This window comes from Falco biarmicus, chromosome 2 (assembly GCF_023638135.1).
Source record: "Falco biarmicus isolate bFalBia1 chromosome 2, bFalBia1.pri, whole genome shotgun sequence".
Lineage (NCBI taxonomy): Eukaryota > Metazoa > Chordata > Aves > Falconiformes > Falconidae > Falco > Falco biarmicus.
This window is the reverse complement of record NC_079289.1, coordinates 82182405-82192783: the sequence shown is the minus strand read 5'-3', so window position 1 is coordinate 82192783 and position 10379 is coordinate 82182405. Positions and strand designations below refer to the sequence as shown.

The 10379-nt window shown below is 41.4% G+C and overlaps 1 long non-coding RNA gene across 1 annotated transcript; it reads left to right on the top strand.

The window, feature by feature from the left end:
- Positions 1–2734: 2734 nt before the first annotated feature.
- On the top strand, positions 2735–10153 carry LOC130145300 (uncharacterized). The gene is made up of 3 exons (XR_008820472.1): positions 2735–5053; positions 6577–6677; positions 8533–10153. It is a non-coding gene; the product is annotated as an uncharacterized LOC130145300 (long non-coding RNA).
- Positions 10154–10379: the final 226 nt, after the last annotated feature.

Below are 10379 nucleotides of genomic sequence, written 5' to 3'. Positions count from 1 at the left end.
ATGGAGAAGTTTGCATTTCCCAGTGGTTTAGTGCTGTGATTTTTCACATTTGTCTTTCAGGCAGTTCTTCATCTCAGGCCTAATGGGCCCAGTCAGGCTTGCAGCTAAGGACATGCACACCAGGAGGTGAGCAGTAAGCCCGTTGCCTTTGAGAGAAAGGCTTCAAGGATTTATTCTCCAGGGCTCCAGGTGTTTAGTGAGGTATTCTAAAAATCCATTGCAAACAACTCTGAAGGTGATGCCATGTCCCTAAACCCAGCTCCCTGGCACAGAAGTTGGAGGGCAGCAGTGTGACTTGTGAATACAGGGAAACAAAACAACACAGCAATTGCTTTATAACAAGCAGAAACTCACAGGCATTAACTGAGAAACAGAAAGGTCAAGAGAACAGACTCTTGTCACATGCATCTAGCTTGCTTCCTAATTCCTGTTGGTCTTTTTTTTTTCCTTCCACAATGTCATAATTTCTGGCAGACTCTGCAGTCTGATGGTGTTACAATGACTATTTTTTTTTTTAAGGACATCTCCCTTTGGAATGTTGTTGTGTGTGGTTTCTTTGTTCGGTGAGCAGAATTTGCCTGCCAGCGAGACAGAATCTCATTTAGTTACAAAATACACTGATTCTCTTAATGAAGTTGTGGATCTGTTCTGCAGAGAAAGCACAGATGAGGGTCTCCTCAGCTTCTCTCTGTAAGGTGATTATGGTTCATTTAAAAAGTACAAAAATTCTCTGAGGCACCAACTCCTTCATGTTTTTAGCAGATTTGTTGAATTATACCTAACAAAGGTTTCATAAATTGGCACTGCATTCCATCCTGAAAGAAAGGCTTCAGTTTTTTGGGGGTATTTTTTAGTCTTCATTTATGACATTACTACTCTGCAGGGGGTTGCCTGAGCAAAAAGAATTAAGTTGTGTCACTTGAGCATGCATTTTAAATTAAGATGGGGTCACTCTCTTCTGTGTTTAGTAATTATTGGTTGCTTGAAGCACACAAGAAGATGTTGTCAGACAGGTAGACTTGAGATTTCTGACAATGGAAACTGGACAAATCTTTAAACTTGTTATGTCACACAGTTAAACACTTGTTCTCTTTTTTTGATGCCCCATAGGGGTATTCTTTATGCACTTTGGCTTTTCCTATAAAGATGAATCTGGCAATCATTCACAGAGGCATTTATCCTTGCTTTCTTGTATTAATTCAGCTCCTCTCCCTGATAATTTCAGTTTTAGAAATATTTAAACTACTTAAGTACTGCTGCTCATTCTAGCCACACTGGTGACTTCTTATCATTGTGTGTATTCTATCATTTGCACAGCTCTGGAGTGGCAGAACTTCCTGTCTTGTAACATCCGTGTTACATATTCATCCTGTCTGTTTTAAAATCTACCCCTTTTTGGCCCTTTGAATGTATTCTTTTTCTTATTAGAAATACAGCTGCTGTTGTTTTTATTCTGTTGCAGGAGTGCCTATAGGACCCAGATGAGACCAGCAGAGCACTGAGCTAAGCACAGAGTTTACATAATACGTCAGTCTCTGCCCTCAAAAGCTTATGAGCCAAATAAACAGGACCAAGAACAGGAGGAATGAAGAGAGGTGAAGTGACAGGCCAAGGTCATACAACAGACATTGGTGACACCAGTGGGACCAGAATGGAGGTTTTCTGAGTCCTAGGATAGCACCCTGTTGCACCAAGCATGGGGTATTTTACAGAGAAGATCCCTAGGCTCTCAGGATCCAATTATTTTTTTTTGTTGCCTTCCCTCTGCTCCCCTTACATGTGATCAGCAGCAGCTGTGGTGCTGGCTATTGCCAAAGTAGTAAATAGAGTCTTCTATCCCCACTGAAAGGAGAGTGAATGATGTAATTTGGCTCCTTTTCACCCCTGCTGGCTGCCAAGACATTATTTCTGTATCAGTGCACATGGCCATTTGGCATCAAACAAGACCCCTCTCTTTGTGTAAGTGGAGGCAGGATGTTAATTCTTTTTGATGTACCAGTAACATATCTGAAGCGGTGCAGCAGCATTTCTTTCAGGAGGCAACTGATTCTCAGTGTTCCCTAACAAAAAAGGAGTGTGAGCTCCTTTCATTGCATGTGGAGCAATGGAGTAGGTAACAACATACCTCCTTCAGTACAGCCCTACTAACCACAAGTGAATTTTCTTGTGTGCTTTTAATTTCAATGGGATAGCAAGGCTGTTTGTTTTCCTTATTGTGGTAGTTCTGCTTCAGAGCACCTCTGCATTGAGTCATTAAACTTTTTTGTTGTACAACTTTTAAATTTGAGCAGTGTCCCTTTTAAAAGCTGGAAAAAGGATCCAGAATCTGTGTAACATATGAAGTCATATGGTACACACAAGGCCGTATTTCTGCCTACTCTGCCTCTGTCTTCTGACCATGTGAAAATATTCTTACTCCAGTGGCTTTACATCAGATCATTAACTTTGGTTTATTGCCTGTGAAGACACTTCTATGAATTTTCCTTCTGGATTTCTGTGAACAGGGACAATCTGGAGGAAAGGGAGGGGAAGGAAAGCAATTGCCTTCTAATGCCAGTCCAGATTTATGTGTTTGCCTGGCTTGTGTAAGGCTTGGAATTACTGTGTTTCTTCCTTGAGACCTCCTGCTCCTCACATTGAATGGGGTGATGGTATCAGAAAATCTTCCCCCACCCCCACCCACCCCACCCCGGGAAAATAAAGGAGAGTCCTGGACAAATGAACAATGCCAGTGGAAGTGTTAGAACCAGCAAGCAGGTGATTGCAAGTACCTTTTGCACTCTGTGTCTGCCTCTATAAGGAAAGAAAGAGGCTGCTTTCATTCAGGTAGGACAGACCTACCAAAGTAACTGGGTCTGCAGTCAGGTTAATAAAAAATATGCACTATTCTGTCTCAGTTGGAATGGGCTAAAGAGTGCTTGCACTTTTGTGTCTACCACAACAGAAAATTCAGAGTGAGAGTACAAGCTGGTTCAGAGCCTCTCCCCAAGGCTGTTCCTCTAACCAGGACCTCAACAAGGCATAATTTTTGAACTGCACATTAATTATCAGCTTGACAGTTCTCTTCCATTTTTACTGTATTTTCAAGTTGGCTTACCTGTGTTACTAGAGGTAGGCTCACATGTCTGTTCACAGGAATGTTGCTAATGAATGGTTGAAGGTTTTCATTGCCTTTGTGAGCTGACACAGAGGCTCTCTCCTTCCTTTGCTGTTTGGCAGTCAAAGCAAAGGAGGCAGGCTGGGCATGCCTGCATCTGTAGCATCCAGACTCTTTAGTAGTTATGTTTATTGCTCCACACTCAAGAGTAAATCCAGTGAGTACTTGAGCATCCATAAGTGTCTCTGGCACTGGAGAGCAGTGATAACTGAGACGGTTCCAGTTTCAGGCCTCACATGCAGATGGGACTGATCAAAAAGTTCTAGGGCTGGTGTCCAGGAGCAGCCCAATCACCAAAACAGACTCTATGGGGCATGACTGCCCTGCACCCTGTCCTGCTAGGGTATGGGATTGCTCCTTATTCCAATACTTCATCCTCACCGTACCAGTGTCATGGGACTGATCTGCAGAGGTGCAGCTCAGCAGCACAAAGAGCAACACAGCAGAGCCTCAACCTCTTCTTATGCTTCAGGATGAAACCTGGTCAGGCAGAAGGCTGGGTTTGTCCCTTCATGCGCAGAGGGAAATTCAATTTCCTACTTCTCTCCCCAATTAAATATCCCCCCTTAAAAAAACCACACTTGGTTGCACCATCTATATCCATTTCTCACACTAATCTTTTATTTGCTGAGTAGCTTCTCCTTCCTTCTCTCCCTCCCACTGTGAAAATGTTTTATTAAAGATTTTTTCCCCAAGAGAAGAGGTGTGTGGCTAAGAGATAAGCATGTATGCATAGCTTTCCAGTAACAGGATCGCTGCAGCCAGTCAGAGCTGATCTGTTACAAGAGGACTCAGACTCCTGATCTCATCTTGGAAGAAGCACTTGTCCCAGAGTGAGTATAGAGTTTTGTGACTTAGGGGTGAGGCTGCTCTTTCTGTGGAAAAGGAGCAGAGTTCAGAAGAGAGCCACAGATGATCAGGCTTTTGCTTCTGCTGTTTCTGGGGCAAGGAGAAGGTATGCTACTGATGTGAGGGGTTGTCCCATCATGTTTTGCTGCCACCCTGGACACTAATACCTTGTTTGGAAGTAGGCTGGCCACCAGTGGGGGAAGTTGATGGTAGTCACTGATGCCTTCAGGCAGCGCCTGCTTTGCAGGTGCCTAGACATCAGCACGTGTGGGCAAGCAAAACAGCTTCAGAAAGCGTGTCCCCAAAGCTTGCTCACTGCTTCCATCAGAATTGCTCTTGGCCAGTATGGCACTACCAGTTTGTCAAATGCCCACCTCTGGCTGCGTATGCAGAGACACCAGCAATTCAGCTTGTCACTGCCTCTCATTCCTGACTATCTGCTGCTTCAGCTTTGTGGCTCTGTCTGTACCACTTTCAGAGGGTTGCCTGTGGTAATCACTCAGCCAAAATTTCTGCTGACTTGTCCGAATAAGTTTTCATCCTGTCAAAAAAGTATGGATACTCTGTTCATTTAATAATTCGCTCAGGCAGAATCTTATGTAATAACATTCATAACACCCTTTTTCCTTAACTTCCTTTGCTGCAGTGAGACCTGGGAATGACAGCTGTGGATCTAAATACTGCCTGTCTTAGAAATGAAGGTGAAACTCAACTGACACGTGTTAGATTCAGCAATGGCATTAATGGCAAGAGCCAGAAGCTGTGGAAAAGGTTGTAAAACCAGCTCAAACTTTCATTGAGGAAAAAACTGGATTATGGGTTGGAAGCAAATACAAGTTTTGGAAAAGAAAGGATCATCTGATCCAAACATCACACCTATGGAACTGTCCTCAACATCTGAACTTCATTTGGCACTGCTTAAAATGAAAACTAAACCAGTGACAGGTCTGGAAACTCCTGAGCTATGGATCCGAGGAGGAAGGTTCACATCTACAATCCAGAACTGGAGCCAGATGTAACTTGTGGAGCAGAGCCTTTTCCTGTACAGTAAGTTTTAGATGTACTTCTCTTTGAGCTACCTCTGGGGCTGAGACAGGGAGTAATAGGCAACATGTCTTTTCAGGAGTCAGCTGGCTCTCCCCCTTAATGCTTGTGTGAGAGAGACAGACAGGGACCTGTTCTCAGCCCTGCCTATTTCTGTATTCAGGGCACAACACAAGATGCACAATATCTGCTCTGTCCTCTGTGCCAGAGGTGATGTCCTCAGTCACTTGGCAGTAGGGAAGGCTTTCCTCTCTGGTCTGTGCATGTGTGGGTGTTTGCATGCATGCATGTGTGTGTGGCTAATATCTCAGCTCTAAAACCCTCCACATTTTATACGAAGAATTCAAACCCCCCATCTTCAGGGCTGGCTAATTTGGTGTGTCTTCACTAACAACCTATAAGCAAAGCCCTGCAGCCCCATGAATACTCTAGCTGGAGCTGTGCTTCCTACATCTCTGCCATAGTCAGAGAGGGTCCTAAGTACATCAGTACAGCACTGTAACAAATGCTACAATTATTCTTGCATAAGGCACTGTTTAAAAGACACTTCTTTTATCAGCCAGTGCATTTCAATGGGATTTATTTCCCCTCTCCTACTACTCATTTACTTCTCCCCTTTTCATTGCAATAAAGTTCTGAACAAGGGCTGGGGGGTGGTGGTGGTGGTGGTGCGGAATCTGGATGTCATTTCCAAATGTTGTAGTAAATAATTCACAGTAATATAAGGAGAAATTGCTTTTTGTTGACTTCAGCTCATGCAGAGCATTGCATGCAGCTCAGCTCTGCTAAACATGGTCAGCTCTGGATATACAAATTTAAAAGTCTGTTTTCTGTTTCAACCCTGGCTGATTTCAAATAGGGTATGATACGACTAGTGTCTGATACCAGCACAGAGTGGGGTAATGTGTGGTACAGCTGGCTGAGGTAAACACAGGACAGTTATTTCTTTGATCTCAGCCCCTTTCCTCCTTCGCTGCTTTTGTCACTGAAAAAAAGAAAACAGAGAAGTGAAATGTGAAGCCTTCCAGTTGCCTACAACTGTTAACCAATTTATCTTTTTTAAGGTAGAGGAAATAGGAGGGTAAAAAAAGGTGAAGGCAGGAGTATGTCTTAATCTACAGAAGATCTAGGTCAGCAAATAAATGTAATCACTCTTAGAGTTACTGCAATCTATGTCAGTCATGTTAACCTGTTGAACCAATGACCCATGGCTCCCACCTCAGGTGTGGCTGGAAACACTAGTTTGAACAATGCCCAGGACTGCAGAATGAGCACAGTCTTCCTAATGCTGTGAACAGTGATTGAAAAACATCTGGATTATGAAAACTAAACCCAGAAAACAAATGGGAAAACAGCAACCCCTGTCTCTGCAGCTGGTTGACAGAACATTGATTCCGATTCCATTCAAAACATTAATATTTGCTTAGTTTCAAATCTGAGCTGAAGCAGACAGGCTAGAGTTACTGGACTTAGCATCATAACATGTGCTTTTTAAAGTTGCTTTTAATCTTTTTGATCCATGACAGGGTAAAATAGTGGGATCCGACAGAGCCGGCAACTCTGCAATGGATAATCTGTCTTGTAAATGCATTGTCTTGGATTACCAAGTGGCTCAAGGAGAAAAAAGGTATTGGCAAAGGGGGGTTCATACTATTAATTACATTTCATATAATGGTTTGCTGAATACAGTGGTTGCACAATATTGAGAGGAGGAGGAGGAGGGAGGAATCTTTCTGCTTGTATTCCATACTTCTTAAAATGACAGCACAATTTTTTATGTAGCACCACATGTTCTCTGTGTTTATTATTGTTTTGATAGGTAGCTTGCAAAGTAGGGCTCATGAGATGATTTGAAGATAATGATTCTGACATTATATGACCTTTAGGTACATTGACAGCCACTCCAGACTGCATGCTATTTTATCAATAAAAGAATATTTTTTTTGGCTGGGGAAGTCTGTTGATGGAAGAGGTTTAAATGTAATATAGCCAGAATTATAGTCAAATGAAGTGACAGTCCTTGTGGAACTCGCTACAGGGGACATGAGATGATTTCTGTGCATGATAATGCATTTGCTTTTAAATGACATCGCTGGATTGATAATTATAGAATTCTTCATATTGTGCCTGGCAGGGAGTCAAGGCTGAATTTTACCAGTCTTTAAGAGTGTGAGATAGTGTGCTGTAAAACAGAAGAGTTTAGTCAGTTTGTGCACGCAGCTGCTACATGTATTTAAGATGTTACAAGAGAGAGTTTAGTCTTGTCTTTTCAGAGTCAGCATAAAGCCTGATGATGTTTTATTAGCACTCAGCATATTAGCAGGAAGGCTTTTAAGACCTCTTTTTTGCAAATGATCCATAAGTGACCACCACACAAAGCCTGTCTTTTCCCAGTTTGGTTACGTATGTGGTAATTGGTTTAATTCCATGTATCCAGCTTTTATTGCTGCCGTTTTTAGATGCAGAGGAATGTTTGAAAGTCCCTTCATTTCAATTTCAAAATTCAGAGATATACAGTGAGGAGGAGAAAGCATCTGGAGCAGCATGAAGATATTCGGTATCTGTGGCAGGCAGAGGATGGAGAAGAGGAGGGATTCTGCTGGCCATGTTCTACCACCAACTTCCTCAATCAACTTATTCTGAAAAAAATATTAGGTGGAAATTTTAAGAACACCGTGACCTAGGCAGTGAAAAGTGAAACAAAAAAAGACATGAAGACATAATTGTGTTTTCTGTATTGGGTACACTGAAAATCATGGTGCAATTGCCCAGATACAATCAATGTCATCAGCACAGCTCCCTTCACTGATTGCAAATACTCAATGTGTTTGCTTCTGTGTACCACATTGCCCATGTAATATGGGTTAAGTCTTGTGAATTCTGCTGGTGAAGAGTGGGATTTTTTAAGTGCCTTAGTGATTTAAATATGCCAGTGTTGACTCACAGTAGGATATCTGCTTTTAAGCAGGTAAAAAGTAAATTAATCAAAAATGAAAGCCCTTTTTGGGTGGACAAGCTGCCTGTGATCCCTTAGATAAATATGATGAATGGTTCGAGTAAGAAAAAAAAGAGAGAGATTCTCCTAAGGATATAAATATGTTTTATTTGGCCTTTAAAAACACAGTTTTGATATTATTTCATTTCAAGATGGTAACTTTTTTGTTTAAAAATTGTCCTGATTATTTGTTGGGACTCTAAACCGGGGTCCTCAAACTTTTTAAACAGGGGGCCGGCACGCGGATGCAGTGGCAGGCAGTCATCTATGGCTGCTTGGTTCCCTGCCCCAACCGCCGGTAGGGGTGTGTGTGTGGGTTCTGTAAATACGGGGCGCTGGACTGAGGACCCTGGAGGGCCGTATCCGGCCCACGGGCCGTAGTTTGAGGACCCCTGCTCTAAACACTAATCACAACACAGCTTTTCCTTTTGTATCAGATAAATTTCCACATTCATCCAAAATTTTCTCTCTCATTCCCCACCCACAGTGTCTCAGTTTGGGAACTAAACCAAAAATGCATTATTCATCCAGCCCTTTTCAAAATCCTGTCTATGATCATCTAAGACTGGGGGTACACTGAGGACCTTCCTAAGTCATTGGCTGCAGGGACAATGAACGCCAGAAAGAGAAGATGGCAACTTCCCTGAGGCTTCTCCAGAGTTGTTGAGAACCAACAACAAAAGAAAGTCTGCACTCATCATTTCTTAGCAGCAAAAGCAATGGCCCAAGAGAAATCAAGGCAGAAGAACCAAAAACTCAGCAGAAAAAGAATGAGAAGAAACAGACAGAGCAAAACCCCCCATCCTTCCACAGAAAGCAGGTGAGGAAGAGGCACACTAAAAGCAGGACAACAGCAAGTCTGGTGACACAGTGTGCCAGCGCAGAAAGCTTAAAACATGAATGGCAGGTAGTTTGGCAGTCGTATCTGCAGCATGAGATGTCACGTGGGCAAAGCAGAACAGCCATGATGGAAAATCTGCCTGCCTAATAAAGATCAGTTCCTTGAAAGAACAGGTTTTTGTGGGACAAAAGATCTTTTAAGCTGCCTGGACATCGTTGCAGTCTTACTCAGAGCCACATTGCAGAAAATGTTTTGGGACACAATGAAGATGGAATACAACATACATACAAGAACATTGTAGTTGTATATGTGCTCTTGTTTCTTTACACTACTATGTTAATGGGCTGTTTGCTGATAAAAAAACCACGCTTACTGTGCACTGAATCCATTTCTAGTTATAAGTTAAAAATTCTTCTTTTAGGAAGATCCCTCTGTATTGTGCAGGTGTGTGTGGAATCCTGAGCATTTTAGTGACTCTACATCTTCTTATTTTAGTTGGAGATGTCTGAAGTAAAATTTCTAAATCAAAATGAATAACTTTAAAAATGTCATGATTTTCAAGAGCTCTGAATTTTAGAGGTATGCAAATAACGTTCTTCAATTCCTTGGCAAATGTAAAACATACCATCTCCAGCTGATGATATTTTTAGCAATTAGTTTTTTTCTAGGCTGAAAATGAAACCAGCAATTTCTACCAGAAAGTTAAAACCATTTAAAAAACTCCAATAAAAATGGGTCTTTCTTTCCAAATGAGAAGCTGTTTATAACATGAAAATTAAAACATTTTGTTTCAAAATATGAAAATGGAATATTTGGACCTTCTTATGGAGTGAGATATTTTGTTGAAACTGAGATGAATGGGTAAATATTTCAGTGTCACAGAATCTGAATTTCTTCACTGAAATAAAATTTTATTAAGAAATATTAGCTTTGCCAAGCTCCTTTTAGCTTTCAGTGGACACGACTGATATATGTTTATTAAAGCGAGATAATTGTTTGTGTACATAAATCTGGAATTTGCAATATAATATCAGTTTATGGTGTTGTAGTGATTTTTTTTTTAATGAAAGATAAAAGGTCAGTGGTGTACTGTAGTTTCTTACATAAGCAGCAAGAGTGAAGTCAATAGGTACACCAGATAAGGGAATAGAGCAGAGCGAAGACACTGTGAGGTATTAGTTGCTGTAAGTTTGCTTACTGTCAGCACCACAATTACAACAGTAACTTACTGAACTAGTTCAGCTTACATGGCTCAGTTTTCCTCAAATAAAACAGCTGTTGATCTGACCAGGAACTGCCTGATTCTCTTATTCTTATTAATTATCTACATTCCTATACGCTTACTTCGCTTTGCAGACAGTTTTATTTTCATACATCAGTTTCTTTCACAAAGCAAAATGTAATAAAGCTGATACATTTTCCATGGCACTTCTTCCACTTTCACCTTATTTATTTATTTAGTTATTTATTTAGTAAGTTAGTTAGTTATTTTA